Source organism: Cetorhinus maximus, chromosome 15 (assembly GCF_964194155.1).
Source record: "Cetorhinus maximus chromosome 15, sCetMax3.hap1.1, whole genome shotgun sequence".
NCBI classification, from domain to species: domain Eukaryota; kingdom Metazoa; phylum Chordata; class Chondrichthyes; order Lamniformes; family Cetorhinidae; genus Cetorhinus; species Cetorhinus maximus.
Window position 1 is genome coordinate 58,554,976 of NC_135893.1, and position 19,644 is coordinate 58,574,619.

General features: G+C 43.5%; 1 protein-coding gene across 5 annotated transcripts in view; it reads left to right on the forward strand.

The window, feature by feature from the left end:
* The window catches only part of LOC144690711 (putative helicase with zinc finger domain), a 453,895-nt gene that overhangs the window by 121,202 nt on the left and 313,049 nt on the right, over positions 1–19,644 (forward strand). The window lies entirely within an intron of this gene.

The window sequence follows — 19,644 nt, forward strand, 5'->3', positions numbered from 1 at the left end:
AATGAGAGAGAGAGAAGCAGGGATGGGCAAGGGAGAGTGGGAGGCCAGAATGGGAAAGAGAGAGAGAGGCAGGTGTGGGAATGGGAGAGGGAGAGAGAGGGAGGCAGGAATGGGTAAGAGAGGGAGAGGCACAAATTGGAAATGAAGTTTAAATTCATGCAGCTCAAGCTGAGAATGGAGGTTCCCACGTGTCCAATGAAAACTCCCCTAGTTCAGACTGAAAGCTGAGCTAATCAAGTTTGCCTATTCAATTCCTAAGTTTGATGAAGAGTTGGAGGCCTTCTTTATCTCTTTTGAACAGGTAGCATAGCAGTTAGTGGGCAGCTGAACACTGGTCTTTGCTGTTAGTGTAAGCTTGCAGGAAAAGCTCATGAGGTTTACTCCCTCTTGCCTGAGCAAAGTGCAATAAGGTATGAGACAGCAAAAACAGCTATTTGAACTGCGTACCAGTTGGTGTTGGAGGTATACTGTCAGAAATTCTGTACCCTCATGAAATGGCCTGACCAGACGTTCCTGGAATTTGAATGGCTTAAGCAGCTCACTTTTTACCAGTTGAGGCCACCTACGAAAACCTTTGTGAAATAATTCTCCTTGAGGAGTTCAAAAACTCCATGCCCTTCCCAATGGAACTCACATACAGGAACAGAGAGTAACAGGGACCAGGCAGGCAACAACTCTAACTTATGATTGAGCTTATCCACAAACCTTCATCCCAAAGGAAACCCTTCCCTAGTTACCCCCAACCAATTGAGAAGGATAGGAGGTGTGAGAGTGATAGGAAACTGAGCATCCCTGGGAGAGAAGGGACAGCTGGAAACACAGGGGGCCCTCCTTAACCCAGAAAGGATGGTGCTGAGAACAGGAGTGAGGCCAAGAAACCTATGTGTTTTAACTGCCGCAAGGCAGAACACCTCCGTGCTGATTGCTGAAGATTACGGGAAAAACACATGGGATTTGTTGAAGCACACACGTCCAGCGAAGAAACTGGAAGTCAGACAGAAAGCATAGCAGACCAAACTATAGCTCTGACTGCAGCAGCAAATCCCTGTAGATGCACTACTGTGAGCGTGGGTGAGTTTAAAAAAAATCCCATTAGAGTTACAAAGATTTTGTGTCAAACCGGAGAGTGACTTCATCTCCCCAGAGCGAGGTGAGTAAGCCTATTGTGACACTGAGAGATACAAGGGCCAGCCAAACTCTACTGCTGGGAAAAGACATGACCTTTCACAAGAGAGTGCAGTAAGTGCCAAGGTCCTGGTAAAGGGTATTGAAGGAGGGTACGTGCCCATCCCTTTATGTCGGGTGCACCTGGAGTGCAACCTTATGTCAGGACTGGTGACCATGGGAGTTGTCCCCAGTTTGCCAGTTGATGGGGTCGACCTGCTCCTTCGCAATGACCTGGCAGAATCAAAAGTGATGGCATCCCCAGTATTCTCAGAGAAGGCGACCAAGACAGAACAGCTGCAGGAGAAAGTGCCTGGCATTTTCCCTGACTGTGTGGTGATCCGGTCTATGGAGAGACAAACTCCATCAGAGGAGGCTGAAGTGGCACTGCAGACAGTTGACCCTGCTGTCTGGTTATCTGAGACCTTTCTAAGGGACCCTAAGGAGGTAATAATTTTGTCTTCCTTGATTGTGGCCAACTTCCATAGTTGGTAAAACAGTTAGCTCAGACTGCCCAAACTGAAGCTGAGGCAGAGCAATCCCTAAATACTATTACATTAAAAATGAAGTGCTGATGATGAAGTGGTGATCCCCTCTCGGACCTGCAAACCAGGAGTGGGCAGTGATCCACCCGGTAGTGGTGCTGTCGAGGCACTGAGAAGAAATATTATGGCTAACACACACAACCCCAATGGCTGGGCATGTTGAAATATGAAAAACCCAAGCCCACATCATCCAGCATTTTTACTGGCCACACCTCCACAAAGATGCAGTAAGGTTTTGCAGAATCTGCCACACCTGCCAGATTGTGGGAAAACTCTAACCTGTAGTAAAATCTGCACCTATGATTCCCGTGCTGCCTTTTGTGGAAATATACAGCATGTGCTAGTGAACTCTATAGGCCCACTGCCCAAAACAAAAGGAGGCTACCAGTACATCCTTACCATCATGTACATGGCTACCCAATTCCCAGAGGCCATTCCCCTGAGAACCCATATCTGCCATGATAGCAGTGGGGAATTAACACAATTCTTTACCTGATATGGATTGCTCGCTGTGATCCAGTTGGATCAGGGCTCAAATTTTGTGTCCTGAATAGTCCAGGAAGTTATGGGTAAACTGGGCATGACCCAGTTGAAATCCTCAGCATATCACCCTCAGTCGCAGGAGGTGCTAGAAAGGTACCACCAGACCCTAAAAACAATGATTAGGGCCTACTGCCACGAGTACCCCCATGACTGGAATAAAGGACTTGGTTTCCCTCTGTTCGCCACCAGAGACTTATCCAATGAGTCCACCGGTTTTACTCCATTTGAATTGGTTTAAGGACACCCAGAGAGAGGTCCTCTGAGACTTGAGGAGAAATTTTTAGAACAGGAGAAAATCTCCATGTTAGATTACATAATGGTATTCCATGAGCAACTCACGAGAGCTTTTGATTTTGCTCGAGGACACTTAAAAATCTCCCAAACAGCTATGAAGAAACAGGCCGATAAACATGCCAGGGCCTGAACCTTTCAGTCAGGAGAATACATGCTAGTGTTCCTACAAATACTGGGTGAACCCCTAAAAGCCCAGCTCAGTGGCCCATACAGAGTAGCAAAGAAGCCTGGGGAGGTAAACACCTAATTGACACCCCAGACTGCAGGAAAAAGCAAAGGCTGTGTCATGCCAACATGACAAAACAATATCATAGCTGAGAAGGTGACAACCAGATAATGACCTGTCCCATAACAACAGACCTCACGGACAAGAGGAACAGTGAGAATTAGCGAATTTGGACACCATATTCACCCATCTAAATGCAGGTCAGTGAGGAGACCTGAGAAAGCTGCTACTGCATTTGAAAACATCTGTAGAGACAAGCCAGCCTGCACCACTTTAGCTCTACATGATGTGGATGTGGGAGAGGCCCCTACCATAAGGCAGCATCCCTACCATCTGGGTCCAGAAAAGCTGGCCCAGGTTCAGGAGGAGATTATCCACGTGCTGGAGCACCAAACTAATAGAGCCAAGTCACTGGAGTCCCCTGGTTATGCTCGTCCCCAAGCCAGATGACCCCACAAGGCTCTGCATTGACTACTGAAAAGTTAATGCAATGACCAGAGCTGACTCCGACCTGATATCCTGCCTGGAAGACTGCATTGATAGGGTAGGTAACGCAGCCTACATTACAAAGGTAGATTTACTCAGGGATACTGGCAGGTTCTCTTGACTGCCCGTGTGAAGGATATTTCTGCCTTTGTGACTCCGGATGGATTATACCAGTGTTGAATCATGCCATTTGGACTCAGAAATACCCCAGCCCCCTTTCAAAGGATGAATCAAGTAGTGGCGTGATTATCCAATTATGTAGTGTACCTAAATGACGCCTTAATGTACACCGACAACTGGGAAATTCACTTAGAGCAATTGAAGTCCTCTTCCAAAAATTAAGCTGACCTCGCAAATTTGCTAAGGCTCAGGTGACCTATCTAGGTAGCGGGTCAAGGAAAAGTACTGCCCAGGATTGCAAAGTTACAAGCAGTAATATGCTTTCCCATTCCCACAATGAAATGGGAAATCGTGAGATTTATACCAATGTGTGGGGTCTATGCAAGTTCGTCCCGAACCTTAGCACTGTAGCCGCTCTGTTGACACACCAACTACAGAAAAAAGCACAAGTAGTGTGGACTGAGAAATGCCAGGCAGCTTTTGAGGAGCTGAAGGCCATTTTAATAAACGAATTGGTGCTCGCAGCTCCAGACTTTAACCAAGCATTTAAAGTAGCCATCGATGCTACTGACTTCAGTATATGGGCAGTCCTCCTCCAGGAAGATGAATTAGGAATAGAGAAACCAATCGGGTACTTCTCCAAAATCTGAACAAACATCAGAAAAGGTGTTCCACAGCAGAAAAATAAATCCTAGGTTTACTACTGGCTCTCAAACACTTTGAGATATATGTCCAAAATATATGCAGAGGCACCACAGTCTATTCTAACTTACAGCCCTTTAGTCTATGTAGAGAATTTCAAAGCTCAGAATGCAAGGTTATTCCTTTGGAGTTTGTTTCTCCAACCATATCACCGAAAAATCACCCACATTGAAGGGAAATCAAATGTGAATGCGGATGCCCTGTCCAGAATTTAGAGACCCAGTTAGAACTGATGGGATAATCAACACCAAGGATGGGAGTGAATGTGTTTTTTTTGTGTTTTGCATTTTTTTTATACCTTGTAATGAATTGAGAGTGAATCTCATTTCATTTCATGTAATGCAGAAGTGCCATGAAACCAAGGCCCTTTATTTTTTTGGAAAAATTATTTTTCAACTTTCAACTGACTGGAAATTTTGTAATGTGAACTGAGACAGAAGAAACTACTTAAAAATGCAAGGCCGCCTTCCAAGGCGAAGGTGAAAAACAAATCAGTCACCCTTGAAAGTGTAAAGAGAGAGACATTTCCTATAATTCAGAGACCCAATGAAACTCGTCACTGTCTAAGGAAGAGACTTTAAAATGCTAAGTACTGGTTATTGAAATAATGGCTGCCACAGACATACACTCTCTCTCTCTCTCCATCTCTCTGACTCTCTCTCGCTCTTGTTCTCTCTCTCGCCCTCGCTCTCTCTCTCTTTCGCCCTCTCGCCCTCGCCCTCCCTCTCTCTCCCCCTCCCTCTCGCCCTCCCTCTCTCGCCCTCGTTCTCTCTCTCTCACCCTCACTCGCTCTCGCTCTGTCTCACTCTCTTCGTGTGTGCCTCTCTCTCTTTCTCTCTGTCTATCTCTGTGTCTCTCTTTGTCTCTCTTTCTGTTTCTCTTTCTCACTGTCCGTCTTTGTCTTTCTCTCTCTCTCTCTTTGTCTCTCTGTGTCCCCCTCTCTGTGTGTCTCTCTCTTTCTGTCTCTGTCTCTCTCTCTGTCCCTCTGTCTCTGTCTCTCTCTCTTTCTCTCTCTCTCTCACTCTGTCTCTGTCTCTTTATATCTCTCTCTATCTCCCTCCCTCTCTCCCCCTATCTCTCTCTGTATCTCTATCTCTCTGTCTCTCTCTCCTTGTGTGTGTGTCTCTCTGTCTGTCTGTCTCTCTCTCTCTCTCTATCTCTCTCTGTATCTCTCTCTCTGTATGTCTATCTCTCTCTTTCTATCTCTATCTCTCTCTCTGCCTCTCTCTCCTTGTGTGTGTGTGTCTCTCTGTCTCTCTTTTTTTTGGTCTATCTTTTTCTCTTTGTATCCCTCTCTCTTTGTCCCTGTGTCTTTCTCTCTCTCTCTTTCTCTCTCTTTGTCTCTCTATCTCTCTCTCTCTCCCTATCTCTCCCTCTGTATCTCTCTCTCTCTCTGTATCTCTCTCTCTCTCTCTGTATCTCTCTCTCTCCTTGTGTGTGTCTCTCTCTCTCTTTTGTTCTATCTTTCTCTCTTTGTATCCCTCTCTCTTTGTCCCTGTGTCTTTCTCTTTCTTTCTCTCTCTCTCTCTTTCTCTCTTTGTCTCTGCCTGTCTCTCTCTTTGTCTCTGTCTCTCTATCTCTCTCGCTTTCTCTCTGTCTTTGCCTGTCTCTCTTTGTCTGTCTCCTTGTGTGTGTTTTCTTTGTGTCTCTCTCTTTGTCTCTCTCTCCCTTTGTCTCTTTCTCTCTCATTGTCTCTGCCTGTCTCTCTCTTTGTCTCTGTCTCTCTTTCTGTCACTCTCTCTCTGCCTCTCTTTGTCTCTCTCTCTCATTGTTTCTGCCTGTCTCTCTCTTTGCCTCTGTCTCTCTTTCTCTCTCTGTCTCTCTTTGTCTCTCACTCTCTCTTTCTGTCTCTCTCTCTATCTCTTTGTGTGTGTCTCTCTCTCTTTGCGTGTGTCCGCCTCTCTCTCTCTGACCCTCCGTCTCCCTCTCTCTGACCCTCCGTCTCCCTCTCTCTGACCCTCCGTCTCCCTCTCTCTGACCCTCCGTCTCCCTCTCTCTGACCCTCCGTCTCCCTCTCTCTGACCCTCCGTCTCCCTCTCTCTGACCCTCCGTCTCCCTCTCTCTGACCCTCCGTCTCCCTCTCTCTGACCCTCCGTCTCCCTCTCTCTGACCCTCCGTCTCCCTCTCTCTGACCCTCCGTCTCCCTCTCTCTGACTCTCCGTCTCCCTCTCTCTGACTCTCTCTCTCCCTTTGTCTCTCTCTCTCTCTCTCTCTTTCTTTTGGGACAAGTGTATTACCTGGTTTGGAAGCCAACGTTCCTAGAAATCTACCAGCGAACCGAGATCTTGTAATAATTGCAACATCTACATGACCGCATCCACGAAACCAGCTAATCCAAATCTGCCTCAAAAATCTACGCCTCAAGGACAATGGAAGGACACTTATTGGTATATTCTTTTAATTTTTTTATTGGACTCTAACTTCCCATATTTCTGATACCTGTGTGTTTGTGGTATTACGTTTTTATTATTTTTTTCCCTGGGGTTTAGTGGTTAATAAATTTGCTTTTTCTTTGACTCAAGAAAACCTTGTCAGATTGGTTCCTAATTGCTTAAATAGTTAAATACATTTGGATTTGGAAAAGGCATTTCCTCGTGAAAAAGAAACTTAAACCTTTGTTGTGACCAGCTGAGGAGGTTGAACAAAGGGGAGCCAGTTCACCCCTTCACACCTCGTTTTTAGGTATGCCTGGCATACCCTCCTGTGCTCTTTATTTGAACCAGGGTTGATCCCCTTTGATGGTAATGGTAGAGTAGGGGATATGCTGGGCCAGGAGATTACAGGTTGTGGTTGTATACAATCCTGCTGCTGCTGATGGCCTGCAGTGTCTCATGGATGCCCAGTTTTGAGTTGCTAGATCTGTTTGGAATCTATGCCATTTAGCACAGTGGTAGTGCCACACAACACGATGGAGGGGTATCCTCAATGTGAAGATGGGTCCTTGTCCCCACAAGGACTGTGTGGTGGTCACGCGTACCAAAACTGTCACGGATAGATGTATCTGCAACAGGTACACTGGTGAGGGTGAAGTCAAGTAGGTTTCTCCTTCTTGGTTTCCTCACCATTTTCCAAAGGGCTATTGTAGCAGTTATGTCCTTTAGAACTTGGCCAGCTTGGTCAGTAGTGGTGCTACCGAGCCCACCAATGAAGGATACTCCTCCATTGTGTTGTGTGGCACTACCACTGTGCTGAATGGGATAGATTTCAAACAGATCCAGCAACTCTTGATGATGGACATTGAAGTTCCCCACCCAGGGTACGTTCTATGCCCTTGCCACCCTGAGTGGTATTCAACATGGAGGATTCATTAGCTGAGGGGCGACAGTAGGTGGTAATAAGCAGGAGGTTTCCTTGCCCATGTTTGACCTGATGCTGTGAGACTTCATGAGGTCCAGAGCTGATGTTGAGGACTCCAAGGACAACTCCCTCCTGACTGTTAACCACTGTACCATCACTTCTAGTGGATCTGTCCTAGTCGGTGGGACAGCATATACCCCACGGTTGGTGATGGTGGTGTCTGGGACATTGCCTGTCAGGTATGATTCTGAGTATGATGATGTCAGTCATTTGCTTGACTAGTCTGAGGGACAGCTCTCCCAATTTTGGCTCAAGCCCCCAGATGTTAGTTAAATGGACTTTGCAGGGTCGACAGGGCTGAGTGTGCAGTTATCGTTTCCAGTGCCTAAGTCGAAGCCAGGTGGTCTGTTGGTTTTATTCCTTTCAGACTTTGTAGCGGTTTGACACAACTGAGTAGTTGCTAAGCCATTTCAGAGGACAGTTAAGAGTCAACCACATCACTGTGGGCTTGGAGTCACATGTAGGCCAGACCGGGTAAGGGCGACAGATTTCCTTCCCTAAAGGACATTAGTGAACCTGATGGGATTTTATGACAATCGACACTGGTTTTGTGGTCACCATTAGACTAGCTTTTCATTTCAAATTTATTAATTGGATTTAAATTCCACCAGCTGCTGTGATAGGATTTGAACCTGTGTCACCAAATCGATAGCTTGGGCCTCTGGATTACTAGTCCAGTGACATTATCAGTACACCATTGCCTCCCCTTAAATGTAACTTATTGCTAAAGAAAAAGCACTAGGAAAACTAATGGGACTAAAGGCTGAAGAGTTCCCTGTCCTGCATCCAGGGGTCTTAAAACAAGTGGCTGCAGAGATTGTAACTGCCTTGGTTATAATCTTGCAAAATTCCATAGATTCTGGAAAAGGTCCAAACAAATTGGAAAACTGCAAATGTAATGCCTCTATTTAAGGAAGGAGGGAGACAGAAAGCAGGAAGCTATAGGCTGGTTAGCCTAAAATCTGCCCTTGGGAAAATGCTGGAATCCATTATTAAGGAAGTAGTAGCAGGACATTTAGAAAATGAAAATACAATCAAGCAGAGTCAACATGGTTGTTCGAAAGGGAAATCGTGTATGACAAATTTATTAGAGTTCTTTGAGGATGTAATAAGCAGGGTAGATAAAGGGGAATGAGTAGATGTAGTGTATTTGGATTTCCAGAAGGCACCACATAAAAGGTTACTACACAAGATAAGAACTCATGGTTTTGGAGGTAATATTTTAGCATGGATAGAGAATTGGTTTAATTAATAGCAAACAGAGAGTCAAGATAAATGGGTCATTTCAAGTTGTGTTACGATCCCAGTAGAAACTGATTAACTCTTTAAAGTTTTTAAGTGTTGAATTTCCAAAAGAACTAACAACAGAAATAACTGAAGGACAGGGTTTCACTTTTTAAGATTTTAACTTTAACAAACTAAAATCAACATAGATCAAACATTAATTAACAGACAATGAATACATTAAACCAAAGAAAACAGTAAGTTTGGCATTAACTAACTAACACAACCAAAATATGCCTTACAAAATACTTTTATTCTGTGCCATGCTTCTGGCAGATATGCAGCATTAAAGGGACAGCCTCAAATTCACTCCCAGCTCTCCAGCAGAGGTTCACCTCTCCCAGCCATGCCAGGTCTAAAATTTCAATGTCCTTCCACTCCGCCTGTGTTTTCTGGATCTGATTATCAAGATGCATCTTGACGAATCACCCTCTCTCATGATAGCCGTGACAATCCACAATTCCAGAGATTCCTGGGTTAAATCTCTTTATGCTGTTTAGTTGGCTCTGGTAAAACTGCTTTCCCCATAGAGAGCTTTACTTCTACTTCCCATAATTTTCTAAACTGTCCCTTGGAGAGTTCCAATTCTTTTCCCGGCCTGCTGTTTTTTGTTCTGAGATGCTGCATGAGGTCCTAAATTTGTCGCTTGACACCTCAATGGATTTCAATTTAAGTTCTCTTTCCCCATAGCAACCTGAGATCACATGGGTGCTTTTCCAAACTGTGGTGTTTACCAGGAATTCACCAATCTCCTTTTCAGAACTATCTGTTTTGTTTTAAAGTGACATTTTAAAACATAATTGTCTTGTAAAATTCAATGTTCATGACAGTTGGCAAACTGTACTTAGAGTGCCACAGGGATCAGTGCTGGGGCTCCAACTACTTGCACTCTAGACCAATGACTTGGACGAGGAAGCAGAGTTTATTGTATCCAAATTTACTGAAGATACAAATATAGGAAAGCAAGTTGTGAGGAGGACATAGAGTCTGCAGAGGGATATAGATAGGTTAAGTGAGTGGGCAAAAATTTGGCAGATTGGGCATAATGTGGGAAAATGTGAGTTTGTCCACTTTGATAAGAGGAATTGAAAAGCATAGTATTATTTAAATTGAGTGTGACCACAGAATGCTGCAGTACAAAGAGATCTAAATGCCCTCACAAAAGAATCACAAAATGTTAGCATGCAGGTACAGCAAATAATTAGGAAGGCAAATGAAATGTCAACCTTTATTGCAAAGTGGGGTGGAGTACTTTTTAAAAATTCATTCATGGGATGTGGGCTTCGCTGGCTGGGCCAGTATTTACTGCCCATCCCTAGTTGCCCTTGAGAAGATGGTGGTGAGCTGCCTTCTTGAACTGCTGCAGTCCATGTGGTGTAGGTGCACCCACAGTGCAGTTAGGAAGGGAGTTCCAGGATTTTGACCCAGTGACAGAGATATATTTCCAAGTCAGGATGGTGAGTGACTTTGAGGGAAACTTCTAGGTGGTGGTGTTCCCATCTGTCTGCTGGCTTTGTCCTTCTAGATGGTAGTGGTCATGTGTTTGGAAGGTGCTGCCTATGGAGCCTTGGTGAATTCCTGCAATGCATCTTGTAGATGGTACAACTGCTGCTACCGTGCATTGGTGGTGGAGGGAGTGAATGTTTGTGGATGTGGTGTCAATCAAGCAGACTGCTTTGTCCTGGATGGTGTCAAACTTCTTGAGCGTTGTGGGAGCTGCACTCATCCAGGCAAGTGGGGAGTATTCCATCACACTCTTGACTTGTGCCTTGTAGAAGGTGGACAGGCTCAGGGGAGTCAGGAGGTGAGTTACTCGTCACATGATTCCTAGCCTCTGACCTGCTCTTGTAGCCACAGTATTTATATGGCTAGTCCAGTTCAGTTTCTAGTCAATGGTAACCCCCAGGATGTTGATGGTGGGCGATTCAGTGATGGTTATGCCCTGTTGGAGATGGTCATTGCCTGACACTTGTGTGGTGCGAATGTTACTTGCACTTGTCAGCCCAAGCCTGGATATTGTCCAGGTCTTGCAGCATTTGGACATGGACTGCTTCAGTATCTGAGGAGTCGCAAATGGTGCTGAACATTGTGCAATCATCAGCAAACATCCCTGACCTTATGATGGAAGGAAGATGGATGAAGCAGCTGAAGACAGTTGGGCCAAGGACATTATCCTGAGGAATTCCTGCGGTGATGCCCTGGAGCTGAGATGACTGATCTCCAACAATCACAATTATCTTCCTTTGTGCTAGGTATGACTCCATCCAGTGGAGAATATTCCCCCTGATTCCCATTGACTCCAGTTTTGCTAGGGCTCCTTGATGCCACACTCTGTCAAATGTGGCCTTGATGTCAAGGGCAGTCACTCTCACCTCATCTCGGAAGTTCAGCTCTTTTGTCCATGTTTGAACCAAGGCTGTATTGAGATGAGGAGCTGATTTAGCCAGTTTTATGGCAAACTGGGCATCAGGGCTGAGTTCGGTGCCTAGGTTGATGCTAGGTGGTCGGTCCGGTTTCATTCCTTTTTTGTGACTTTTGTAGGAACTGGGTGGCTTGCTAGGCCATTTCAGAGGGCATTTAAGAACCATTTAGCATTTAGTGAACCAGATGGGTTTTTACAATAATCGACAATGGTTTCATGGTCATCATTAGACTTTTAATTCCAGATTTCAAATTCTACCGTGGTGGGATTTGAACCTGGGTCCCAAGAGCATTACCTGGATCTCTGGATTACTAGTCCAGCAATAACACCACTATGCTATTGCCTCCTCCGTGAAAAATTAGACAAATCTTGCTACAACTGTATAGGGCATTGGCGAGACCACACCTGGAGTACTGTGTACACTTTTGGCCTCCTTATTTAAGAGGGAAGAAGTTGCACTGGGGCAGTTCAGAGAAGGTTCAAAGGTTGATTCTGGGATGAAGGTGTTGTTTTATGAAGAAAGGTTGAACAGGTTACACCTATACTTATTGGAGTTTAGAAGAATGAAAGGTTATCTTATTGAAACATATACAATTCTAAGGGGACTTGAAAGGGTGGATGCTAGGAGGATGTTTCCCCTCATGGGGAATCTAGAACTAGGGGGCACAATTTAACAATAAGGGGTCTTCCATTTAAGACTGAGATGAGGAGGAATTTCTTCTCTTCATCATTTAGTCTTTGGAATTCTCTTCCCTAGAGAGCAGTGGAGACTGGGTTATTCAAGGCTGAGTTTTACAGATTTTTGATCTACAAGGGAGTCCAGGTTTATGGTGGGGGCAGGAAGGAAAGTGGAGTTAAGGCCACAATCAGATAAGCCATGATCTTGTTGAATGGTGAAGCAGGCTCGAGAGCCGGATGGTCCACTCCTACTCCTATTTCCTATGTACTTATGTACATTGTTAAATATGCAAGGGCTGAACACTGCTATGCATACACCTGAATGATGAGCAAAACTGAAATCTAGCAGTCAATTCTGCAACTTATATCCAACTGATCTCATTTGAGGTCAAAGTATGGTTGATTGAAGAATGCCAAAAAAACAAAATGTTTGCCTGAATAGGCAGCAGGGATAAGGGCTTTTAATCATTGTATTTCCTTCTTGCATCACCATAAGATTGCAATTCACCACAGCAGCATTATTGTAGATGCTTATGCTAATGGATGTGCTGCTAGGATAAGGAAGTTGCTTTTAGCAGTGTAACTGCAGAGATTCTGGCGCGCAAGTCATTGGTACACATCCACATACCTTTACTCTGGTTCTATGTCATTCTGCCCCTGTCTGACCAGCTTTTAAAAAGAATAAGATAAAAACACAGCAGTAGCAAGTACCTGCAAATGCTACTGTGTGCAGATGTCTGGACTGCAGAATGTGGGAGTTTGTGGACAGCAAGACTGTCTGAAGGAAACATGTCTGCAGGAGATGTCTCCATCTCGAATTTCTCTGCTGCAGGGTTATTGAACTGGAGTGTGAGGGGGAGACACTCTGACACATAAGGTAAGGGGAGGAATTTCTGAACAGTTTTATCCAGAATACAGTCACATCCCAGAGTAAAACATAGGTTCAGGAAAGGGAGGGTGTGACTGACAGGGAGCCGGGTAGTGGGGATTTAGGAGAGTTTGAAAAGGAGGTCCGCAGAAACTGGTCCTGTCCAACAGGTTTGACGTACTTGCTATTTGTGAGGATAAGGAGAAAGACCGCAAGGAAGACAGCCACAATGCAGATCAAGGCACTGTGGGTCAGAAGGGGTTGGGGGTGACGGGGGAAGAGCTGAATAGAAATATGATAGTATTAGAGGATTCAATAATTAGGGGATGGATAGCATCCTCTACAGCCAAAGAACGAGAATCCTGAAGGGTGTGTTGCCTACCTGGTGTCAGGGTAATGGATATGTCATGGCAACTGGAGAGGAACTTGGAATGAGGGGATGAATTAAGTTGTTGCAATCCATGTTGGAACATAAAACATAAGTAACAACTAGGAGGAGGTCCTATTGAAAGAGTGCCAAGAGTCAGGCTCTAACTTATAAAGCAGAAAGTTGAAAATAATGTTTTTTGTTTGAAACACATGCAAATTGGCATACGAGGAGACAGATCAGGAGAATTAGTACGTGGCTAAAGGGCTGGTGTGGTGTGGAATTGTTCCGATCCTTGGGATATTGGCATCAGTTCTGGGACAGGAATTGATGGGATTGGCTCCTCCTGAACGGGGATGGTTAGAGGGAGAATGTTTCCTCTTGTGGGTAAGAGCATAACTGGAGGTCATCAATCCAAAGGGAATTTAGAAGAAACTTCTTTACCAAAGAGAGGTGAGAATGTGGAACACTCTACCACAGGGAGCTGCTGAAGCGAATCAGATAAATGCATTAAAGGGGAAGTTAGACAAGCAAATGAGGGAGAAGGGAATAGAGGGTTACAATAAGAGATTTAAATGAGGATAGATGGGAGGAGGCTAGAGTGGAGCATAAACACTAGCATGGACTTTTGGGGCTGAATGGTCTGTTTCCGTGCTGTATATCCTGTTATCCTTTGTAATAACTACAACGGATGATTGATAGATTGATTGACTTCAGTTAGACTGCATCTATTAAGCAATTGTCAGGCCTGATTAAGGCCTGAATGTGGTTGCATCCTGCTATGGCTGAGGCACAAGAAATAGGAGCAGGAGTAGACCATATGGCCCATCGAGCCTGTTCCACCATACCATCATGGGTGATGTTGAGCTTCAACACTTTCCTGTCAGCTCCTCATATCCCTTGATTTTCTGAGACACCAAAAATCTGTCCATTTCAGTCTCCAATCTAGTCAGCGATGGAGCATCCATAATCCTTGGGAGTAGAAAACTCCAGAGATTCACAACTCTTTGAGTGAAGTAATTTGTCGTCTTCCCAGTCCCAAATCATCTATCCCTATATCTTGAGACTGAGCCCCCGTGTTCTAGATTATTCATTCTACCTTGTTAAGCCCTTGACATCAAGGCCGCATTTGACCGAGTGTGGCATTAAGGAGTCTAACAAAATTGGAGCCAGTGGGAATCAGGGGGAAAACTATTTGCTGGTTAAAGTCATACCTAGCACAAAGGAAAGATGGCTGTGGCTTTTGAGGGTCAGTCATCTCAGCTCCAGGACATCACAGCAGGAGTTCCTTAGGGTAGTGCCCTCGGCCCAACCATCTTCAGCTGTTTCATCCATGACCTTCCTTCCATCATAAGGTTGGGGATGTTCACTGATGATTGCACATTATTCAGCACCACTTGCGACTCCCCAGATACTGAAGCAGTCCATGTCCCAATACAGCAAGTGCTGGACAATATCCAATATTCAGGCTGCCAAGTGGCAAGTAACATTCGCACCACACAAATGTCAGGCAATGACCATCTCCAACAAGAGAGAATCCAATCATCACCCCTTGATGTTCAATGACATTACCATCACTGAATCCCCCACTATCAATATCCTGAGGGTTACCATTGACCAGAAACTGAACTGGACTAGCCATATAAATACTGTGGCTACAAAGGAGGCCAGAGGCTAGGAATCCTGCGACGAGTAACTCACCTCCTGACTCCTCAAAGCCTGTCCACCATCTACAAAGCTCAAGTCAGGAGTGTGATGGAATACTCCCCACTTGCCTGGATGAGTGCAGCTCCCACAACACTCAAGGAGCTTGACACCATTCAGAACAAAGCAGCCCGATTGATTGGCATCACATCCACAAACATTCACTGCCTCCACCATTGACGCACAGTGGCAGCAGTATGTACCATCTACAAGATGCACTGCAGGAATTCACCAAGGCTCCTCCAACATTACCTTCCCAACCCACGACCACTACCATCTAGGAGGACAAGAGCAGCAGAAAGGTGGCAACACCACCACCTGGAAGTTCCCCATCAAGTCACTCACCATCCTGACTTGGAAATATATCACTGCACCTTCACTGTCGCTGGGTTAAAATCCTGGAAGTCCCTTCTTAACAGCACTATGGGTGTACCTACACCACATGGACTGCAGCGGTTCAAGAAGGCAGATCACCATCACCTTCTCAAGGGCAACTAGGGATAGGCAATATATGCTGGCCCAGCCATTGACGTTCACATCCCGTGAATGAATAAAATAAAAGTGCCTTCAGAATCTTGTACGTTTCATGGGATCACTTCTCATTTGTCTAAACTCCAGAGACTATAGGCCCAATTTACTCAGTCTCTCATCACAGGACAACCCTCTCATCCCAGGGACACATTTAGTGAGCCTTCACTGTACTGCCTCCAATCTAAGTATATCCGTGCTTAAGCATAGAGACCAAAACTGCACACAGCACTCCAGGTGTGGTCTCACCAAAGTCCTGTACAATTGTAGCGAGATGTCCTTATTCTTATACTCCAACCCCCTTGCAATAAAGGCCAACATACCTTTTGCCTCCTTAATTGCTTGCTGTATCTGTATGCTAACTTTCTGTGCTCCTTGTAGGAGTACACCCAAGTCTCTTTGTGCATCAACATTTACAAATTCCACGCTTTTAAAAAAAAATTCTGCTTTTTAATTCTTATGACCAAAGTGTATAACCTCACACTTCAGCACATACTCCATCTGCCATCTTGTTGCACGCTCAGTTAACCTGTCTATATCTCTATGCAGTCTCCCTCTGTCCTCCTCACGGCTTGCATTCCAACCTAGCTTTGTATCTTCAGCACACTTAGATACAGCACTCTGTCTTTTTGTCTAAGTCATTAATATAGATTGTAAATAGCTGAGGCTACAGCACTGATCCTTGCAGCATTCCACCAGTCATAGCCTGCCAACTTGCGAATGCCTAATTTATGCATATTCTTTGCTTCCTGTGCATTAACAATCTTCTGTCCATACAAATATGTAATCCCCAATTCCCTGAACCTTTATCTGGCCTATTAAACTTCTGTGTGGCACCTTTATCGAATGCCTTTTGAAATCCAGGTATACTACATCTACTACTTCCCCTTTATCTACCTTACTGGTTACATCCTCAAAAACTATTAAATTTATTAAATACTATTTCTCTTTTGTAAAACCATATTGACTTTGTCTGATCATACTATGATCTTCTAAGTGTATTAAGACTTTCTTAATAATAGATGGCAGCACTTCCTCAAAGACTGATGTCAGGCTAACTGACCTGTAGTTCTGTTTTCTCTGTGCCTCCTTTTTTGAATAGTGGTGTTACATTTGCTAACTTCCAATCTGCTGGGACCATTCCAGAATGTAGAGAAATTTGGAAAATCATAGTCTAAGCATCCACTGTCTCTGCAACTATCCCTTTTAGAACCCTAATATGTAGACCCATCAAGTCCTAGGGATTTGTTGGATTTTAGTCTCTTAAGTTTCTCCAGTACTTTTTCTGTGCTGATATTAATTTTCTTAATTTCCTCACTCTTACTTTTTCGCACCTAGGTTAACCTCTATTTCTGGTTTGCAATTTGTGTCTTCTACTGTGAAGACAGGCACAGAATATTTGTTCAATGTTTCTGCCATTTCCTCATTTCCCCGTAATAATTTTTCCTGTCTCTGTCCATAAAGGACCAACATTTACTTTAGCTACTGTCTTTTCATATACATGTAAAAGCTCTTACAATCTGTTTTTATATTCCTGCCTAGTTTGCTCTCATTCTATTTTTCCCTATTTTATCAACTTTTTGGTGGTCTTTTGATTTCTAGAACACTCCCAATCCTCAGACTCGCTAATATTCTTTGGACGAAAGGAGCAAGCTTATGGTGTTGCATCTTTACAATTTCTGGTGGGGGAACATGATTGGCTGTTAGGGGTCTTTCCCAACTCATGTAGCACAACTCAAGATGATCAAAGCATCTATTTTTGTTTTATTTAGCCAAGTGGTAACAGTGGAGAGCAAGGAACAATGCAATCTTTTTGTTATAGGTTACAACTGCATGCTGCAGTGATGGGTATATACCTAATCCTGTAAATTAAGATTGATGGGAAACCCTTCTGTCACTGATTAGGGATTTGTCTGATCGTTGCATTCAGTTCACAGTGGGTGACAGCTACACAAATAGAAATAGTGATTTAGTCTTTTTCATTTCAGTTAGATAACTGCATGTATGAAACAGGAGAAATTCTGATATCGGGTCACCCTTAGTGACCTTAACATTTAATTAGCAGATGTCCTTGGGTTTTCTCATATTTTTACTATTGACCAGTTTGATATTTATTCTGATTCCTCTGCCTTTATTACGTGTGACAGTAAGCATCTCCTGGATCTCCACCTCATGCAGTCAAACCTGAATTGGAGCTGCTGCAGTTTTCAACCAACTTTTTGAGAAAGTGGGGATATATGGATTTAAATTAATTGTTTGCATTATATGTATAGCATCTTGCTTTTTTTTTAATCTGAAATTGCCATTGAATGAACTTGTGTCTTTAGTTTGTAAAACAGAAGCTTTTATTTACTGGGATTGTCCTCTTATTCCTTGGAGAACACTGAGCTGAGAATTAATGACTTTTTACTTTTGGAATTTCACAACCTAATCAAAATTGTGTATCACACATTGAAAATTGTATACATGTTTTAATGAAAAAATCACTAACTTTTGGTGATATGAGTGGGCTAGCTGTTTTAGAAGAATAATCTTACCATCTGGGGACCATCTAGTACCAACCTATGACCATAATTTAGCCATAGGTTTACTTAATTTATTATAAATATTATCAGGCTCTTGTAATAATCTATCAGATTTTTCTAGGGGTGTATCATCCAGCAGTTCTCAAGAGAACAGCAGATATTGGTTTTGTCTCTGTAGGAACAGGAGCTCCTAGAACCTGCTCCACCATTAGCATATCCTTCCAGCACTCTAAATTTGCAATCCTTACTCAAAGTGGCCATTGGCTCAACTTTGTTTGACCTGGTTAATGCCAAAATGAAACATTTCTTGGTCTAAGATGTGTGTGTAGCCTATGAAGATGTTGGTTGAAGAAAAGGCTTAAATTACCATCCTGGCAATTGTCAATCGGACCTGAAATCCAGACGGGCGAGTGAGCTGCTGAGTGTTTGATGATTGAATCCTTCACAGAGATGTCCTAATTTTTACAATGATAGAAAGCTACAGTTAGCCTGAGGGGAGGGATTGGCTCTTCACAATACCTGTAGATCTTTGGAGCATGCCTGGAGGTTTCAGCTCTTGGATGAGGCAGTAGAACATACACTTTGCCGTGTGCAATGTAGGAGGACTCCGATGGACAGTGATGTACATCTTCCTATAAATATGTAATTTGACAGATCTGGTTGAGGAGCAGATTGGTGCTCTTTTTAATGAGCTCCCCACAGACGCAGCTGCAGATTTTGCAGATCTGTTGCGTTTTGTAAGGCCAGTGGACTGCTCCTTCATTAGATGATCCCTATCTTCCATTCTCATTCACACTCCAACTCCCTTTCTTTCTGTCTAAACTTGCAAGAAAATGTGTACTCTGTCAATTTAAATGAGTGAGATATGTTGGAAAATTTCAGAAGATAATAAATTAAGTCCCACTCGTAAGCTGTTACTATAGATTTTCTTTGCTTTTGGATCATTGTATGTGAGGGTATTGGTGTCACGGCTATCAACGAGCATCAGTTTTGCTATAATGGGGCATGGTCAGTCAATAACAAGAAAATCCGATATTTTGATAAGGTGATGAGAATTTTCTTCAGAGTTAAACTGTTTGTATGTTGTCATGAAGCTACTATGTATATAATATTTTGGAAAGTATTTTTCTTTTAAAATAGTGGTTTAGTCTGCGGTTGTGTCTTAATTGGATTAAAACCAGTTAGCCTGGGTGCTTTGATGGGTACTAGTTTTGATATGGAAGAAAGATAATGTGCATTTGCATTTTTTGAATAGAACTTTCAAAAAGTGAGGTCAAAATTTGACACCTATCTAGCAGCTTCCAAGCCATATGTTAATATTACTAATAAAATTGGTACGATGAAAGGGGTTTCATTGTTAAAAGGTAAAGTTCAAAGAGGCTGGTGAGACAATGAGAATTTGAATTCAATAAATGATGGTAGGTATAACTTCAGTTTTCGGGTGTGCAGAGCAGAGGCAACGTAAGATCAAAAGGCAGCTGCAAGCTTCCAACTGGCTCCACAGGTTTTGAATTCGTAAGGTGAAAATACTTTGCCTGGTGTTTGGTTAAGTCTATGGGTTTCTGTTGCCTTAATGGAGATTAGTTTGGGAATTTGTTAAAAGCTATGATAGTAATTTGTAGCCATGTGTACATATATTTTAACCTGTATAAATTAATAAAATGTTTCATTTAGTTTAATGTAAAATCTCAAGAACCAGTGGTCTGATTCCTGAGTTTAGAGTCGTATCTCAAACCTAACACTTAAATTCTTGGTTATGACAGTTGTTTAAAGTTTCCCTGGGATTTTTTAAATAGCTCCGCTTTCCAGCTGCGTCGGCCATAACAACTGG